Below are 20751 nucleotides of genomic sequence, written 5' to 3' on the forward strand. Positions count from 1 at the left end.
GAATCCAGTGAGTACCCATACTCCTTAAAAAGTCCCAGAGAACAGTACAGACTCAAGGCCAACTTCAAAGTTCTAATTGACACTGAACCATTGAGGTGATGATGGATTGTATTTTTAATTGGTGGAAGATGGTATCAAGACAAACTCACTCACACCTGGATGTTCGGTCTGTGTGCTGCTCACATAGGTGGAAAGTTACTGATGGGGGTTAGAAGCCAACCAATTGTAGGGGACCACATAGTCTGGGTCCTATAGTTTGTGTAGCCAATAGGACGTCGTACATTTAGTGACGCTCATAGTGGCCATTTTGAAGGGAGGGCTTAGTTGCCCCACCTGAAGTTAAATATCTAATACTTTCTCTCTGTTACTCCAAACAGATATAACACCTATACTTAGTTATTTACTTAGAAACAATCCTGCTTCCCGATAGGTTTTAGTAGTTTTCCACATAGAATAACGTTGGTAATGACGCAGGTCAACGTGTCAGCTTTGACCGATTATGGGTTTAAGAACCCAGCTTTTTTATGAAATGATTGAGAGTTGGAGCTTCAAGTGATTGCTGATGTTCGTTGTACTCCCTGTTTTAAATACTTGCATTAAAACAGACAAAGTTTTGCCAAGCTATTTTTGTCATCTAAATTATTGATGTTTGATTAAAATCTGCATCCCCATCTATATGCAGGATGTTGCTACTCATCTTAAAGGGCTGGAAGCATCCAATTCACTGAAACTGTTTGGGGATCTGAGCCCGGAAGAGGGGTATCCAGTGGTGAAAGGTCATCAACAAACGAGTATATGAGGAAGAACGTTTTTTGTTATTTTAGCCACATCAGGTCGTCAGAGGCCAGATACTTTTTTTTAGAAAAGAGACTTACCCACCAAAGGTCCTCATTGCTGAAGCAGAACTGTTGTCTTATGCTGGGAAAGCTCGAGCGTGTACTCTGCTCAGGAGTCCTCCTTGTCCTGTGCTCAAAACGTGGGGTAGGGAGACCTCGGCTACCACATCCTCACTATCATTTGTGAACACTCCTTTTGTTTTGTGAACCTTATCCCACACCCTTTTGTATTAGTTGTAGGGATTGGCAACACGTTTTCTTAATATAGGCCTTTTTATTTGACAAGATGCCACTAGGACTGCTTTAATATTATTTGATGGTTGTAGCTTGCTCCCATTTTACATATAGGTTTAGATTAGGCATTTTTCCAACCTGCACATACAGTTTAATGAACACCCTTGAACTGTGATCACTGGTCTGTCTTTATTGTTGCCACCATAAATTCCTTACAGTAGTTAGTGGACTAAATCACATACATGATACATTTTTATGTTTATATTATTTTATGTTATTGGTACTTGCAGAGCGCATAGCAATAGGTACACGATTTCTTTTTTTTGTTCTTAGAAAACATTCAAGGAACTCAAGAAGCGAAGTTATAACAGGAGATTATTCCAGAGGCGAGGGCCAACAACAGAAAAACATCAGTTGACTCTGGTTGAGCAACGAGCCTGGGCAGTGAATACACATTTTGATCAATAAACTGGAGAGGATGTGACATCTGATAAGGCTTCATTCTAGAACATAAATAATTGAGGGCCAAGCCGTTAATGCACTTTAAAAAAGCCATAGGATCTTAAAAGATATCCGTTGAGAAATTGGAAGCCAATGCAATGAGCGTCTATCACGAGACAGAGATGGGTATTTTTTTCTAGTATAGTAGAAGGCTCTAGAGCAGGTGGGATTACTCTTATTTACTATGGAAAGAATGTCAGCAGCAGATACTCTGATCATTGAAGCGTGACTCAATTAACAGTGATTAGTTGCTTCACCACTCAATAATCTGTTATACATTTTATGAAACTCCCCAAGAAAAAATGTATTGAATTCAGTAGCTAGATCGACTGATGATGTGACTGGAAAGTTAAACGTTGAGGGAAGTTGCAAGACAGGAGCCTAGCAGGACACCATAACTTATTCTGATGCCCAATGATGTAAGGGAAACCATTTTGACGTTGTACTGTCTGCTGGTAAGAAAGTAATGAATCAATGTAAAAGTCTTCATCAAAATACCTGCCACAACCCGCTATCTTCAAAGCAAAACTGAGTGGTCCAGTGTGTCAAAGATATTCTGACAAATTAAAGAGCATCAGCAGACCAGTTAACCCGGAATGCCAGTCCTCAAGAATCTTATGCTCTTTCAGGTGAATGTGTATCAGAATAATTATAGCTTATTCCCACATTTTTCAACTGGAAATGGTCTGATATGATCATATCAAGCGGAATATAATGAACAGTTTATTATTATTTTTTTTAATAAGGTGTTACCACAGGCTTTCTTAAGTCATTGATGCAATTCACTATGCTGGAGCGAATCATTGATTACATCCATGATGTTGGAGGCTTCTGTTTAAGCACATTCCTTTATCTCCTGCAATGGGAAAGGGGCCATCTGAATGGTTTGTGGGTTTTAGTCATGTTATTATGTCAACAGTAACAGGGTAGGTGGGATGTTTTGCGCATCCAAGCCCTGCTTATCGTTAAGGACATTAGCCCTAAGTTTACTTATTTTATTATGGAAATATTCTAATAAGACGTTACAGTGATGATCAGAGGAAGTCTGAGTTTTCTGTCTGACAGTGCAACAGAAGGCCATCTGCAATGGTGGGATTGTCTTTTTAGAGTTGTGTAACTGAACATGCTTTTGTTAATTCTCCCTAAGAACATGAGCTTTGCTAAACAGGCTCATGTTAATACAGCTCCGTCCTGAACAGCATAGGACAAACATGCAACTCTGCTGGTACTGTCTATTGACATCCTCACCAGCTGCCCTGTAGGATGAATATTCCTGAAAAGGCATGCTGGAACCCAAAGTACAATTAGAAAGGGGCTACTCTTAACTATGGGCAACCCTGATCTAAATTATATATAATTGTGTATCACTAATTTGATTTCATTGATTTATTAATTTGATTAATATAGTTAAGCCATATCTAGTATGAAATGGCGGTATATGGGCATTCATAATAATATTTTTGTCAACTAGGCTCCTAGTGATTCAAACGTCTGGTGTGTGGGTTTCTCCCAAAACAAATAATTTGCTCTCTCCGACAATGCCTGTCACCTTTGCAGGAGAACATGATCAAAGGTAAGCCCTGCTGGAACAATGCAGAGAGCACACAACCGTGGTAATACTGGAGTCGTTTTGATGTAAGACAACAAAGGTGGGTGAATAGTTACAACAGCTCAGGATAGAAGTTGCAGCCAAAAGAGGGGTTTCACCCGCTTCACAGTTGCTAGGCCAATCACACTTCCTGTGCCCCTCATCACTTCCTGCAGATTAATCACTCTGGGATTGGCATCGCAAGCACAAAACAACTTTATCACATCGGCAAGGTTTGGAGCTTTACAGAAGGCTTGAAATGAACCAACCCATTTGTTGAAAAATGAGCGGGTGAGACACCCATCCCTCATACGTTAAATCATGTTTGGGCATCAGAAGAAGAAGATTTCACCTAGAGTGTATTGGGTTACAGTATGCCCAAATTCCTCTGTCATAGAGGTGAAGATAATGATCGTCAAGGAGGAAGCAAACCCCTCTCCAAACCCATCCCAGAGGACCATTTGTAGTGAACTGTTGTGGGGGAAAGACCTAGCTGCAGCCTGAACACTGGTAACCTGGATTCTGCTCAGTGAAGTGCAGAAAAAACACATAATTAACCCTGGGCACCATGTAGAGAGTCCCACAATGACTAAGAAGCAACGGAACAGAACTAGGCTCTGTTTACAGGCTTTAACCACCTAGCTCTGACTTGACTGCATTTGAGTTATTTTCAAGCTTCCTTTCACACTCACCACTTTTTCGCGCCATTGAGTTACTGACTTGTCCAACACCTGCCTGTGCCTGCATTGTCTTTGTGCCATTCACCACTACAGAAGTGCAGAACATCGCCTGAATCTCGTGTAGCTCACTTGAATGCTTTGAGCAGCCAGAATGAAGACAGCAGGTGGAGTCAACATCTGCCGTAGGTGTCTACAAAGGAATTATCATTGAACTCATCAACTAGCCACCGTAGATTACTGTTTCTGGTTCATCACTTTCCCAAAATAAACATACTGTAAAAGGTCATTGGTTGAACACATTTTCAATGAGTGTACTCCTTTTCAGGACCCAACTGGTTGTCCTAGGCTAAATATTCCATTAACATAAATGTGCCACAGCTTTTAAGTAGAAACTACGTAGATTCATGTCCCTAACCTAGTTGTCTCAATAAAATATTCAATCCTTAACCTAATGGCAATCTCTAATGAGTCACAAAAAAATACCAACTTTCTACAAAGCAGTCACAAATAGCACAACTGTGTACCTGGTGGCTAAGCTCCACATAGGCACACTCTCCTTCCACAACAAATCAACCAACCTCCTTGAATCACAAATCGTCCGCAAAAAGAGGACCTGCAAACAATCCTTCGCCTGTCATGCACCCACCCTCTAGAACACAATGCCGATTTTGGCTCAGAAGGCCCCCACAATTCTCCAGTTTTGCCAATTTCTCAAAATGTGGTTTTTCAACAACACTTGACCAAGGGCTAATCACAATGGACACACAGTCAGACACACAGATGGCAATGCACAGTTATGTGCTAATGTTAAAAAACACCAGGCCAAACACTTGCTATTTGCACTCTGTACAGCACACCTCTGCTCTCAAGATATGTCCACAGTTCAAACAATAACATATTTCTAATAACTACATAAGGAATTGTGGTGCAGTACAAAACAGACCTGTTAAAGAAAAACATTCTGTATATTAGAAAATGAATAAAAGCAGAGCTTCAGTGATAAGGCTACCCATGTATGTTCACCTATGACTTGCAAAGTGCTCTATCACTTCCAGAGGTAAGCGCTCAAATAAAGTTTTAAGAAGAGCAAGTCCATAAGATCCCCTCAAGTAAATGTTATTTTCTAAGTGTTGTTTCATAACTTGCTTAATTCGAACCTGTGTTGCTTTCAAGACAAACGCATTGCCCCTAAGCTATCCATGCTTCAAAGATGACCGTGCATTGCTACACACAGCTCTGACAAGTTAGCCAGGAAGAGTATACCTTAGACAGTCTTTTGACACAACTCTGTTTGAGAATAGCTGAATGTGTGTGTGTGATTACAACTCAGGACTAATGGTTAAAAGCCATAACTCTCTTTTTCTCCAATGTCATGCACTGTTTTCCACTAACACATATATTTGGATGACTGGCAGTTTGATTTAACATTGCACTGCCCTTCATCTCTTTTACATATTCACGCAAATGTACTATTCCTTACGTTTTAATAACATTGCAAGAGTCTACCTGTTTATCTAATTTGCCATTCTCATGTGTCTATGACTTTCTTTTTTTATCTAAGGTGTTATCATTTTTAGCAGTGCGCCAAGCATTCCAACGGCAAAAGGGCCACATCCTTGTCATGCCTGCTTATTAAATCAAACATAGGGTCCTTGTCGATGCAACAGTTTGCATTTAAATCAATTCTGGAGATTCTCTACAAATAAGAACACCCGGACCTAGAAACCTGGCATCACTGTGCTTGATTGTTGGCCATTCACATTATTGTTTGGCGTGCTATTGATTTGCCTACCCACTGTGTTCTTTAAAACACAATGCCAATTATTTCCAATACCAACTTCACAGCGGATTGTTGAGTACACTTCTTGAGTACCTTCCCCAGAAGTACATGTAAACAAATGCTGAACAAAGAAACATGACATTTTTTTTTTATTTTTTTAAAACGTGTTTTATTTCTTTTTCAGTAAAACATAAGTACCCCATGTTGTTTTGAAGGTAAGATGCACGCTCTTTGAATTTGCACGCTGTCGACAATAATATGGACATCTTTGTCCTTGATTCATTGCAGATTTACCTCTATCCTTGATTAGTAGTGAATGTAACTTTATGCTTTATTTTATTTTCTTTCATTTAATATTGTGCTAAGCACATTTCGATGTGGTCTGCCTTGTCTTTGTATGTCTGTCTGTGGCTGCTGCAAATGATTCAGAAGTCATTTTATTTATTGTATTTATGTTGAACATTGTTTTTATCTCAATAATGGTTAGGAATATGTTGTATATTGGATCCAGAAACCCAATCTAATCCCGCAGACTATGCTTTGAGTCAAACTCACATATTTGGAAGTTATCCAAGATATTCAAATCGAGTGCTCGAATTGGCAGATGCTTCATGTTATTTCAGGCAATCGTCATGATGTGCTCTCCACTATGAAACATCGCAATTCAAGTGACAATACTTCCTGGCTACCTCTGAAGACGAGTTGCCTATACATTAACAACATATTATAATATTGTATATTGTATATTGTAATATAACACAAATGTAATATAACTATATTGTAACCTGTATATATACTGCTAATTGCAACCTGTATATATATTGCTAATGTCCATGTAACTAAGTAACTAAGCTTTGTACTGTAACAAGTGCCACAATGTCCTTGGGCTGCTGTGCGCTATATAAATACGAATAAAACAAACATAGCAGACTTCAGAATTGAAGAGATCATCCTCATAAGTGAATGGCAGTGACCTTCTGGCCAATCAGCTCAAGTGAAGACATTATTTTCCAAATGATGCAATTTGCTTTTGGTTAGGATTTCTTATATATTTTCTTCCAGATGGTAGCAAGACATTTGCCCTGATTTACAAAAGCCCTTTGTAATAGGAAAACCCCATTGAAAAAGAGATTGTAAATCAGGTCAATTCTCTTTTCAATTTAAGAATTCCACTACCAGCTGATAGGCCGCAAGGTGGTAGCCCGTTGGGATTCATTTCTTTACCATCACACTATGTTGCTCGCAGACAGTGTTATTCAATGAAAAAAGACCTATTTGTCTATGTAGGGAACTCTTCTCCAACAGTTGTCCACAGAGGGGGAAGGACATGCATTGCAACAGGTGATAGACCACTAGCAAATGCTTGATATAGGCAACAACTCCTACCCAATTTCAGCATTCCCGAAAGTAAGCCCCTCGCAATTTGCTTGTCCCAGAGGCAATGGATTTGTGAGGGGGCTTTACATGGGAATTCCACCTCCAGGAGGACATTTTGACTCTGATCTTCCAGAATTGCATACGGATGCAACTTTGCCACCAGACATGGAGGCTAGAAGACAGGGAATGGCCTTGCCAGTATGGGTCTACACTGATTATGGCTGGTTTAGGGCCTGCCTAACAATAGCTTCCTTATGGCAAAAGAGGAATGCCTGGATCTCAATGCCTTTTAGTTTGGGTTCAGACCATTGTATTCCACTGAATCATCTGGGAACTTCTCTTGGAAGACATTGACTCCAGTTGTCTTATTATTCTCATCACTGTGGTACTGATTGCCAGTTTGAGAACATAGGCTTTTGGAATGACTCCAAGACTGGCTGGTCATCTTCAACACTGCTCTTTCCAGTCGAAGATCATTCATTTGAAACCTGTAACATAAAGTCAAACTTGAACCATTTTGTTCACTACCTCATCACTTTCACTGCTGACTGCTATAGAGATATTCCCTTTCATCTGTTTTATGCAACACCTATGTTCAATGTCTGGTTGATGTTCTCAGATATTTAAACCTCTGATGCCAACTTAGACAGATTACACTCAGCTAGGGTGGTGAATTTCTGGGAACCGACAGAATGCCCAGTTGCATCAGACAATTTCATGACTTAATTAACTAGAGCAAGTTTACATTATATAAATTAGAACTTCAAATTCCTCATCTTCAACCCTCCGCATGTGTGAATCTCTCATCTTGATTGAAACATGTGGTCAATCCACTTTCAAGGTCTAGTTTAAGAGTGAGAGACACTCTGCATATAAACATGCATCATTCCATAGCACAATATGCTTTTCTTTGACATCCTGAAGAACACTGCAAGCCAGAGACACAGGTAACATCAAACCCTGCTCCCCAATCTCTTTTTCTTTTACTCTTGCTTATTTTTTTACTTTCATTTTTAGTTGCATTTGGAAAATCAATGACAACACAGTATTTCTTACAACCATTTCCAACAAAGGTAGTCCCCTACCCCTGATCCCCTGCCTCTACCCCCCCGTCTCTTAGTCAGTGTGTTCAAGCAACAAACGTTCAATCGGTAGTAAAACCTCTCAGGGATTGATGTTCAGAACTCGATTTTACATTGAGTGGAATAGAGTGCATGAGATCGGCACCCCTCTATCAAGTCATCACAGAAAACCTCATCTTCCAATTCCCTGCTTCACTGTCAGTCTCTAACACCCTCCAACTTGTAGAACAACAGCCCCCATTTCTCCAAGAAGGACTCCCTGTAATCATTTACAGAGGCTGCCAGCCTCTCCATTTCAATCATTTTAAACAGTTCACATTCCCATTCCCATCTTGTGGGTATTCTCCCCACCTTCCAATGTTGGGATACTGCCAATCGCCCAGCCTGTAACATAGCCTCACAAACTCTAGGCAGTCGTTACTCCCCCTGATCCTTGGTCGGGATTCCCAATAGTATCTGGAGCAGGTTGATGGTCACCTCAGTCCCCACATGTCCTTGATCCAACTAAGGAGCTCCTGCCAGAAGAAGCAGATTCTGGGACATTGCTACGACATGTGGGTGAGGGAACCCACAGGCCCCAACCTCTGGGGCACATGGAGGAGGCACCCGCAAATATTCTTGATATTTTCAATGGATCCCTATGCCCCCCGTGCAGTTTCTTAAAGTTATATTTGATGGCGGAGGCGAATAGATTGCTGTGGAATGTCACCTGGAAGATTCTGGCCCAATCTTCATATATGAGTTCACCCTGTGCTATTTCCACCCAATATCTCTTAAAGGTGTGTCTCCCCACATTTGGAGTCGATATCAGAATCTTATAAATGCTAGAGAGAGATTGCCCTTCCGGGTGGTGGTACAGTCTAGACATTTCTCAAAACTTGTTAGGTCTCTGGCGAGAGAAGCCGAGATGTCGTCTGGGAAAATGGACAGTTTAGATTCCACCTCCCCACACCTACTGCCCTTGATTCCCTGATTGGCCCTGATCGCAATCACCAGCAGCTCCATTGTGAGGGCATACAGCAGTGATGGGAGGGGACACCCCTGCCTTGTCCCCCGCATCAAGCGTAATACCTCGGACATGATACCATTCAATCCAACCCACAACCCAACCCCATCCCTATCCTCAATCACTCCATCCCAGATTCTCTGACTCCTTTCAGCTTCTCTCCACTTTCCATTTCCGAAGTGGAAAAGATCATCGCCAGCCTTAAACCATCCAATTGCCAAGGCGACCTCTGCCCGGCAGCCATTATTAAGGAAGCAGCTCATGACCTAGCGCCATTCATCACTACATTCATCAACTCTTCCGTTAGCTCTGGGATTGTACCTGACAATCTAAAGGATGCGTGGGTCATCCCCCTATTGAAAAAACCTACCCTGGATGCTAGCATACCCACAAACTACAGGCCAATCACCACAGTCCCATTCTTACTAAAAATCCTTGACCGTGCAGCATATCTACAAATTCAAGATTACCTTGAATCCAACAAACATTTGGGATTTAGGCAATCTGGGTTTCGGCCACGTCACGACACCGAAACTGCCCTCATAGATTCAAAAACACAGATTGAAGATCTAAAAGACAAAGGCAAACTTGCCCTCTTACTTCTTTTGGACCTCTCGGCGACCTTTGATCTCGTCAATCATGAAATTCTTTGCCACCACCTTAAATCAGCTGCACACTTCTCCGATAAAGCTACAACCTGGATTAGCTCCTTTTTAGACAATACATCAATGCACGTATTCTCTCCACTAGCAGCCGCCCCACCTGCACCTGTCTCCTGTGTCGTGCCACAAGGATCTTGTGTTTCACCCACGTTGTATAACGTGTTCACCAAGCCCCTTTTCGATATCTTGGATTATCTGGGTGTCACTTACACCAACTACGCTAATGACACCCAGATACTAATCCCTATCTCAGGTGACTACACTGCTGACTCCCTCGTTATCAATGTCATCTACCAGGTCATCCAAGCGTGGATGACTCAACACGGACCCTGTCTTAATGATGAAAAGACAGAGCTCCTCATTCTTGGTTCACCACAAAAACTTACCAAACTCGACCCTGCGTTTAAGTCCTTCATCATCGATGGGAATACTATCCCAACCTCCAAGGACACAAAAACCCTAGGGATTTACATTGACTCGACTCTATCCTTGACCAGACAAACTAACTCAGTCTCATCCGCAGCGGCATATACCTGCAAGCTTATTACAGCCTGTTGCCCTTTTCTCTCTGCAACCAATTGTGTTACCCTGGCTAGGACTCTTGTATTATCCAAGATTGATTACTGCAATGCACTGTACCTAGGCACCAATCGCTGCAACCTAAACAAGTTACAAATTGTCCAAAACAATGCGATTAGAGATGCCCTCAACATTCCCAGGCGCCAACACATATCCGGCACTAGACGCAAGATTCACTGGCTCTCAATCCCACACCGAATCTCCCTGAAAACCTTGGCTCTTACCCACAAATGCCTTCATAACCAAGCTCCTTGTTACCTGGCCAACCGATTTGCCCTCCACAACTCCATTAGACCCCGCAGAATGGCTCATTCAAACTGCCTTGCCATTCCCCGTTTCAATCTCCAAAAGATCAGGTGGAACCAGCTTCACTATCATGGCAGCTAAATTATGGAACACGCTTCCTAATGAGCTTAGAGCTGAACCTTCCTTCCTGAGATTCAAACACCTTACCAAAACCTGATTGACCGCCCAAGACATCTAGCTCTGGGTTCATTGCTTAACTGGTACATAGCCGTACCCATGTATATACAAACTGCCTGTCCTTCATTGCTATTAGTATACCTGTTAATTATGTACTTTACCTGTAAACTTTGTAATTATTGCTCTATTCTGTCTTGCTTATGTTGTAACTAAGTGATGCGCCCGGTTGCCCCTGGGCCGGTGCGCAATACAAATAAAATAAACTAAACTATTCACTCTCACTTGCGCCTCCACCCACTTCATCAATCCCTGCCCAAGGCCCATTTTCTTCAGTACCACCTTCATAAAGGCCCATTCCACCCTGTCAAATGCCTCCTTGGAGTCCACAAAGACAAGGCACGTACAACTCCCTTGGGTTTGGGCCTGGTATTGCAAATTAATTGTTTTCCAAATTTTATCAGTGCCCTGTCTACCCTTTATAAAACCTACTTGTTCCCCATGAACCAGGGACAGCAAAAGTCCCTCCAACCTCGGCCCAAGGATTCTAGCCAAGTCACTATTGAACAGCAATAGCGGTCAGTAGGAGGTACATTTCGCCAGGTCATGGCCCTCTTTATGTATTGTCACAATCACCACACCAAGCATGGAGCTTGCCAAGGGATACCTCAACAATCCAGTGTTAAATACGCAAGCCATGTATGGGGCCAGAGTAGATCTAAACCTCCTATAAAATGGTGTTGAGGAGGAGGCCACCAGGGGGCGCACAGGCGATGGCTGCCTGAAGACGTGGCTCCCGCCGAAATTGGGCCGTGTTGAGGGATTGAGCTCCCCGCAACCCTCCCACGGAACATCTGCGGTTCTCAGTGGCGGTGAACCCCGGGGGACCCCCCTGGGCAAAAGAGCGACGCCGAAAGACCTTTGGGTGCCCGAGAACGAGGCCTGGTGGCTCAACGAGAGGATCCACGAGAGGCCCCAGCCACCTCCAGAGCTGTGTGGGGAGTCGTGGTGCGCAGTAGCCGTTGAGGCCTGCAAGCGCGCCTGACCTCTCCACCCCGCCCCAGTTACAGAGCACACCGGCACACCCGTGGGGACTCCACCGCTGGGGCCCCGCGGCACAGGAGGACGTTACCGGCACAGGGCGGAAGCCCCAGGTGGCAGCGACTCGAGCCGCGGACCCGGACCCGCCAAAGGAGAGGCAGCCCACCTGATCCGAGCTCCCGTACACGGAGTCCAGCAACAGGGGCGCCGAGGCCCCGTCCAATGGACCCTGGCGAGGGCCATCAGACCGGTGGACAGCGGACAACAGCGGGACAAGGCAGGTGAGGAAGGTGAGAGGCCCAGGCGGGAGGAGACTTACACTGGTGGTGGCCCCCCCTTCCGCCTGGAGACGAACTCTGAAGAAAACATGGCGGATAGAATCTAATCAGCATGCCGTGGGCGCTGCGCCCCCCCTTCCCCGGGGGCCTAGCCTGGACCTTCATCCGATCACAATTTGACACACATCTTCGCCACCTCCCCACCACAGGGACAGACGACCACAAGCAGTGGGAAAAGGGCGTGTAAAGAGTGTGAGGCCCCCACCAGAGGCTGTTGGGGCGTGTGCCCGCTCTAAGATAGCCCCCCATGGAACGGTTTTGCCTGAAGGAGAGAGGGCAGTCTCCCAGCTGGGTCAGCGCTCTTGGCCCCCGAGGACCGCCGGCCGGAGGGAGAGGAAGGGAGATCGGATGAGTTGGCGCCACACCCTCCAGGAGTACCGTTACCAGGACGCCAGAAGGGAGAATAGCGGCCCAGAACGGACGACCAGAATGACCCAGCCCGAGACCTCGCCCCCGCACACCCTTACAATGGAAAAGGGCTTTGCCTCGGTCCTGCAGGAGATCAGAGACATGCGGGCGGACATTGCCCAGAAAATGGAGAACATGGACCGTAGGGTGGACAAGGTCGAAGACAAGACTGTTGCAGCTGGAGACCAACCAGTCCTCAGCAACGACCCAAGAGATGGACATGTCCCTGAGAATAGCTGCTCTAGAAAAGAGAGACGAGGAAAGGGCCAGGCAAATGGACGATTTCGAAAATAGGGAACAGAGGAACAACCTCAGGATCTTTGGGGTGCCGGAGTCGGAGGGCGAAAAGGAAAGAGAATTGAACCGGGTGGTGAGGGACATCATCACCCTCCTTTTCTCGGACGAGATGATGACCGAACCAACGTTTGATCGGGTCCATAGAGCGGGGGTCAGAGCTGGGGGCTCCCGGTCAATTCTGGTCCGCTTTCATTACTACACCGAGAAAGCGAAGGTTCTGGAGGAGGCCAGGAAGACACGCGAGATAACTTATAATAATGCACAAGTGTCCATTTTCCAGGACCTCTCTTCATAAACGCTGGCCAAACGCAGGATGTGCTGCCCTCTAACACAAATGCTAAAAGAGAAGGGGGTGCACTATAGATGGGGGTACCCCTTCTCCCTCACGTTCGAATACGAGGGTCAACGGTCGACCCTGATTACAGAGGAGGACATAAGGGGAGCCATCCAAGAGTATGTGTCGGACCCGACCCCACGGAGAGAACCCACGGGATTCGCAGCGGAAGGAGCCAGAGAACGCAGGCTACAAGGAGAGAGGAGAAATCAGACGGGTCCACGGCAATTTAAGAAACTGAACCCGCCGTCCCCGACGACAGACAGGGAGGACGCCGACCCCAGACACGGAGGAGCGGGCCAGTTGGGCCTGGGGTAGTCTGGTAGCTGAAACACCAATCTGGAAGTGAAAAAGGGTACGGGGAAACCGGGCAAAGAACTCAGTTCACGAACACAACGTCCGGCCCGGCTCAAAGACGAGTCAACTTCCAGGACCATGGGGTCCAAGAACGTAAGGGGCCTCCCCGAACAGCAAGTATGTCGGCTACCAGGGAGAGGGAGGCTTGGGGGGGTGGCGGGGGAGCTCAAGGAGGAGTGATTTCCGACATGCGGTAGGCTGGTGGTCCGGCCAATTACCAGCAATGGTGGAACTATTTGGCTGGACGCTGGGGTGGCGGGTGGGGGATGAAGGAATAGCTGGGGTTGTTCAGTTCGGAGGGGGGACCAGGGGCCAGTTGGGGACAGATTTAAGGGCCACCTGGGGGGCGGGGGGAGAGGGCAAGGGGGATCAGGACATAACACAAAAGGAGCTGGAAAGGAAAAGTGCCATGAGTCAGCTATCCAGTAAGATGTTGATCCTAGACAATGGCTGAGGATCTGCCTGCCCTGGGCGTGGGTTCACTTAATGTGCGGGGGTTGAACATCCCAACCAAGAGATCCTTAGTCTGCAGGGAATTCAGGAGGGCAAAGCTTGATCTGCTCCTTCTTCAGGAAACACACTGGGCTCGGGGGAAGGAACCGAAACTGCGAGTAGGCGGGATCGGGGAGGTCCTCAGCGCATCCCACAGAACCAAGAAAAGGGGGGTAGCCATATCGCTAGCAAGGGATGTTGGCTTTGAAGTGGAAGCCACGGTGAAGGACCCAGAGGGCCGATATCTGTTGGCAAGGGGCTCTTTGCGGGGCTCTCCTCTGACTCTGGCAGTTGTGTACGGCCCCAATGAAGGCCAAGCGCAATTCTGGGAGGGAGTGAAGGACAGATTGAAATTGCTTGTTCACGGGATGTTGGTGGTGGGGGGGGATTTTAATATGGTCCTAGACCCAACCGCGGATAGAAAACGCTTGGGGCCCCAGCCCACTAGGGCTGCAGATGAAACCATGGCCCGTACCTTCCAGAGGGTCAACGCGGAACTGGGCCTTGTGGACACCATTCCGACTCCCAGGACGGGGCTCCCCTCTTTCACATACTACTCAGCAATCCACACATCATACTCCCGTATAGACTACATCCTGGTAGACGAACCCCTTCTTCCACATGTCTCTGGCCACATGGTTGACCCAGTTCCTTGGTCCGACCACGACTTGGTCCGTACCACCATAGTGGGGGGATGGCGGAGTGGCAGTAGAGTGTGATGGAAAAGTAATGACTCCCTGTTGAAGGACGAAGTTCTGGCACAGGAAGTGCAGGACGCCATCTCGGAGTATTTCGAGTTGAACGACAATGGCGAGGTGGGCACACACGTGCTGTGGGATGCCTTTAAGGCAACCTTACGTGGTGTTCTCATTAGAATAGGAGCCCAGAAAAAGAGGGAGAGGGAGGCCCAGGAAAAGTCCCTGAGGGAAAAGATAGCCCAACTTGAGCCTGGTGGCCTCCCGGAGGTACCCCTGGAAAGGGATCAGATTGCCTCCCTAGAAAACTATAAACTCCAGTTGAAAGACCTCCTGTTACATAAGACTGAGCGGAGCCTCCAACTAGTAAAACAAAAATATTATGAGAAGGGGGACAGAGCCGACAAAATCCTGGCCGGGAAACTTAGAGAGATCCAGAGGAAAAGAACGGTGAAGGCAGTGAAGAATGATCGGGGATCATTAGTTCACAACACCCCAAACATTGGAGCGGCCTTTCTCCGTTACTATGAAAAGTTATACTTGTCAGAATATGACGGGGATGACACTCAGATTGAGGATTTCCTGGACTCCATCCAGATCCCGTCCTTGTCAGGCGAAATGGCGGAGGGTCTAGAGGGCCGGGTGACGGAAGAGGAGGTGGAGCACGCGATCAGTGGGATGAAGGTGGGAACGTCCCCGGGGGAAGACGGCTTCTCCGTATACTTCTATAAGAGGTTTCGGGCTATCCTAGAACCACATCTGGTGAGGGTGTTTAACAAGGTGTTAGAGGGGGGCTCTCTGCCAGATAGCATGATGAGGGCCATAATACTGGTACTGCCCAAAGAGGGCAAAGACCCCACTGAATGCTCCTCATATCGCCCGATTTCCCTTCTCAATATAGATGTTAAGATTCTGGCTAAGGTGAACGGATGGAGGGGATAATGCCCAAGCTGGTTCATGGGGATCAAGTGGGGTTCATAGGGGCCAGGCAAGGCTCTGATAACATCAGGAAGACGATAGACCTAATCCACCATGCCCAAGAATCAGACCTCGAAGCAAGTCTGCTTTCCCTGGAACCCGAGAAAGCTTTTGACAGGGTAGAGTGGAGATACATGCAACTCCTCCTCCGTCGAATGGGCTTCGGGACTCACATCAGGAACTGGGTTTCCACCCTATACGGGGCCCCAACGGCGAGAGTATAGGTGAATGGAGAACTTTCTGACTCATTCCCTCTCACGCGGAGGACGCGGCAGGGATGCCCACTCTCCCCTTTAATATATGTCCTGACGATGGAGCCCCTGGCCATAGCGGTCCGAGCCCACCCCAACATTAAATGGATTAAAAGAGGAGAGGTGGAGTTCAAGCTCCCCCTGTTTGCTGACGATATTCTAGCATACCTGGTGGAGCCCAGCTCCTCGCTCCCCCCCTCCTGTCCCTGATGACGACCTTTGGGCAATTCTCGGGGCTAAAAATAAATGCATCTAAATCAGTGTTATTCCCTATGAGGATTCAGGACCCGGGGCTGGACCACCGGGATAGGTGTGCGAGGATTGTGGTGGGGAGGGACTCCATTAGGTACTTGGGTGTGCTCCTCACGAGAGATCTCTCAAAATTGGCCTCGGCGAATTATGGGCCCATTATGGCGGAGATTACATCGGATCTGAGGAGGTATGATCCTATCCTGGTATGGGCGCATGACGGCGGTGAAGATGAACATCCTCCCGAGACTGCTGTATCTTTTTACGGCACTCCCAACGAGGGTCCCCGACCAGATGTTTTGAGACTTACAGAAGGCAGTCTGAGAGTTTGTATGGCAAGGGCGGAATCCGAGGATAGGGAAGGCCATTCTAACGTTACCTAGGGAGGACGGTGGTTTCTGCCTGCCGGACTTCCTTCTCTACCACTGGGCCGCCCAGCTAAGGGTCCTGTTGGAGCATATGAAGGAGAGGATGGGCACCTATTGGTCTTATCTGGAGGACATGGATGCCCACCCTCTGAAAGTACGCGACCTTCTGTGGTTGCCGCGTAAACACATCCCAAACAAACTGCAGACCCACCCAACCCTGGGAATACTTTGGTCGATCTGGAAGGAAGGACGCACAACCGCACACCTTACTTCATGGCCCTCCCCGATGTCCTCGCTCTGGGGCCACCCGCTCAAACTAGGCAGCAGGGGATTCAGGAATGCCCAGTCATGGCCGGATGGGGGGTTGGAATGGACGGGGCAACTGTTCAAGGAGGGCGAGTTCCTCGAATATGAGGAGCTGCGAGATGCGCTTGGGCGGGGGTCTCTTTCGGTCTTTGAATATTTGCGCCTGAAGGGCATCCTCTGTGACCAGACTTGGGGCCTGAACCTGCGGAGACAGTTGACCCCCTTTGAAAAGTTACTGGACACGGCCACAACAAGGAAGGGGGTAGTATCCAAAATGTACCAAATATTGAACACTGTTAACTTGGAAGGGAGGAGAGGGTTTTGTGGGTTCTGGAATGACTTGGCGGGAGAGGCTCTCTCAGAGGACGCATGGTCCTGTTTATTTAAAATAGCTTTCCTTGGGAACCTATTTACGTCGGACATGGAGCACAACTTTAAGATCTTACAGGGATGGCATAGAGACCCATTGAAATTATCCAAGATGTTCTCGGGGGTGTCCCCCAGATGCCCAAGAGGATGTGGCCAAGTGGGGACGAGGGGTCACATGTGGTGGCTCTACCCTAAGGTACAGGGTTTCTGGGAGAAGGTACGGGGGTGGATGGCAGAGGTCACCAAGGAACTACTCCCACACAATCTGTTGACGATGTTGTTGGGCCTCCCACCGGAGGAGGCGGAAATATATAGGTACCCAAGAATTTCGGAGACTATGTTGCGAGCAGGAAGAGTGGCCCTAGCGCAAATGTGGAAGAGCCCGGAGACCCCCTCTAAGGACGACTGGCTAAAAAAATGTAAGAACATGTTCCTCATGGACAAACTGAAGGCCATGGTAAACAACGAATCGAGCGCCTTCCAGGCAAATTGGTATGGGGTTCACCAGGCATTGGGGTGGGACGCTCACTGACATTATGTAGACAACCTGGGCGTGAGGGCGATGGAGCCCAGAGAGTACCACTCAGGGACAATGGTGTAATCCATGGCCCGGGAGACAGCGGATCCGTCTAAGCCAGCATTTACGCGAACGCATAGCACAGCTCCAAGGCACCGAACTACGAGTACTGATGACAACTCCTGCGGTTGGTTTTTCGATGGGACACTGATCTGGGGGGAGGGGCAGAGTTGGGAGGGGGGAGAGGAGGGCGGGAGGGGAGGGAGACCCCGGGGGTTTGATGGTGATGTTAAACGTGATATTCATATTGCTCCCTGTGTTGTCATTGTTTCTGTTTCTGAAAAATTGCCAATAAAACCAAAGTTAAAAAAAAAAAATGGTGTTGAGAACCATCACTCCCTGGGGCTGCATCTGACTTCAACCCTTTCATGGAATGCATGACCACTTCTTCAGAGATGGGCAGTCATAGAACCTGCCTAATTCCTTCCCCACACCTTCAGGTTGTGCACTTTCAATGTATCCTTGCCCCTAATTGTCCCAATCAACTTATTTTCCCTCTCCTCCCACAGTCTCCATGAGAGTATTTTGTCCGCACTATCCCCTCATTCAAGGTATTTTTGCTTTAGGAACAATAATTTATTTTCTGTGTCCTGAACTAGGATCACCTTAAGCTTAGCCCTATAGATCCTCAACTTTGCCGTGCTGGATGATGTGAGATACGTCCCCCCAGGCCCACCCGGCTGTAGGTCCCGAATCTTGTACCTCAGCCACTCCCTCCTCTTTTACCCTCTCTTTCTTTTTCTGGGTGTCTATTCTGATAAGCACCCCCCGACCAGACAGTTTGCACCCCTACCTCCCCTTTAACATTAAAGGCAAAGTAGTCTGTGATCTCAGTCAATACGGTCTGGGAGACCTCCCTATCCTTCAACAGGAAATTATTGCAACACCACCCTCCCCAAGTCCTCTTCCTGGGGAGGTGACCCATGGAGCAAACTCCCAAGTCGTGGTTCGACCACAGGATTGGGGACACCCACAAGTCCTTTACCTGAGCTTTCATCTCTGCATCCACTAGTATTAGGTTGATGTGTGAGTAGGAGTTATAAACACCAGGAAGAATGTGAAAGGATGATCCCCCTCCTCCCCCTTTCACAGAGAGTCGACAAGGTCCAGGTCCCAGTTAATGTTCCCAAATTTCCTGGAAGAGGCCTTACCCATGGTATGTCCCAACCCCCCCCATTCTCTAGCGATCCCTCCTCGGGTCCAGAACCATATTAAAATGTCCCCCACCACCAGGTGGCCTTCCACAAATTCAACTCAACCTTGACCCCTTCCCAAAAGTCTGCCTGCAACTGTATTGAGTGCTATATAGAGCACAGGGGTATCCTTTCACCATTCTTGCATACCTTAATGAGCAAATAGTGGCCACTCAAGTCCCTCTGTGAGCTATCCACCACCACCCCCAGGCGGGCCGACACATGACCGCCATCCCAGCTTTTTTCTCTGTGGCCGAAGCCATGATCACCCCCCACCTGTTTTGTCTTGGCTCCTTGCCCCTCTGCCTTCCCCCTCTGTCAATGTCTCTCCTGCACCATAAGGACGTCCAATTTGCCCGCCTGAATTCCTGCAGGGTCATCGATCGCTTACCAGGTGGATTCAGCCCTCTAACATTTATGGAGCCAATCACCAGTTTATCATCTACGGACATCTCTCCAGTACCAATCCTTCCATTTGATACATCCCTCCCCTCGAGAAATCATAAAACGTTGGTGTAGAAGTCTTGCCCCTGGGGTGGCTGTCCCCCGAACCACTGAAAGAATGTTAAACTGGAAAAACTCCCTCTGGGTGGGCTGCAAATTGCCCCCCTCCCCCTCCCATCCCTGGAAATCCAACCCCGATCCCAGCACTGTAACAGGTCAGCATAGGATCAGCAAAAGTTCCAGAGTCAACCGGACTCTCTCAATCCCCTGCTTATTCCTCCTGAGCCCCCCTCCACCTCCACCAACAATATTGCAACACAATCATCGTCCCCCTCCATGGAACACTACCATAATCCATGCCACACTCTTCCTCCAACTCCACTACGCCTTCTCATGAGCCATGCAGATCTCTCAGCAGGGTGATGAGCTTCTTAAATTCGTAGGAGCCCTGGATCTTGTGCCTGTTTCTGACTGTCGGAGTAGGACCGTCCTTCCAGTGGTCTCTCCCAAGCATTCTGCTCGGAACCGTGAGTCCCCGGTTAGTTCCTCCAAAGCTCGGGGGATGTCTGCCTCCATTGCAAGTGTGTAGGGTTGGCCCGAATACTCAGGGATCAGGGAGAATGGGAAATCTGTAGCATGCCCCTCTTTCTGTTAGCCACACATCCTTCTACTCACCAGGGTGAACACTGATAGATCTTGGAAAGTAGTCACCCTGGCCTCACAAAAGGCATTTGGACCCCTCTTCCTTGCCTTGGCGAGGATCAATAGTGGAAACTCGCTAGCAGTGAGCGAGGCCCCCCTGGCCTTCCTCTTGCCCGGTGGGCCCTGTCGATCACTGTTTCATCAATATTGTCATTGCCAAACAAGATGCAAAGGACTTCTCGGAAAGCTCACTTAATGTCGCTTTTTATCTCCCCCTCTGGCTATCGAAGGCAAAAAAAAACATTGGTTGTTCTGGAATTCTCTGTTTTTAATATTTTCAATTTTTTGCCCCACTTCAGCCTCCTTTTTTTCCTTTTCTGACAGCAGCACCTCCAGCAGCAGCCCCAAGGTGTCCACAGAGGTCTGGTTGAACTCCAACTCCTGTATCTTGTCCTCCACTGTAACCAGTCTCTGATCTATTTTGTCCAGCCTGCCATCCATAGCCAGACGGATGCCACAAATTTCCTCCATGAGGCCTGCAACATCTGACTTGGTCACGGCTGGGTCACCCTCCATTGTATTCACCTGGGAAGTTGGCCCCACCCCTGCCAGAGTGAGCCGGGGAACTGAAATTGCTGCAAGGATTCTCACCAGGACAGAGTTCTGT

This window comes from Ambystoma mexicanum, chromosome 8, assembly GCF_040938575.1.
Source record: "Ambystoma mexicanum isolate Mex_15411 chromosome 8, UKY_AmexF1_1, whole genome shotgun sequence".
Classification (NCBI taxonomy): Eukaryota; Metazoa; Chordata; class Amphibia; order Caudata; family Ambystomatidae; genus Ambystoma; species Ambystoma mexicanum.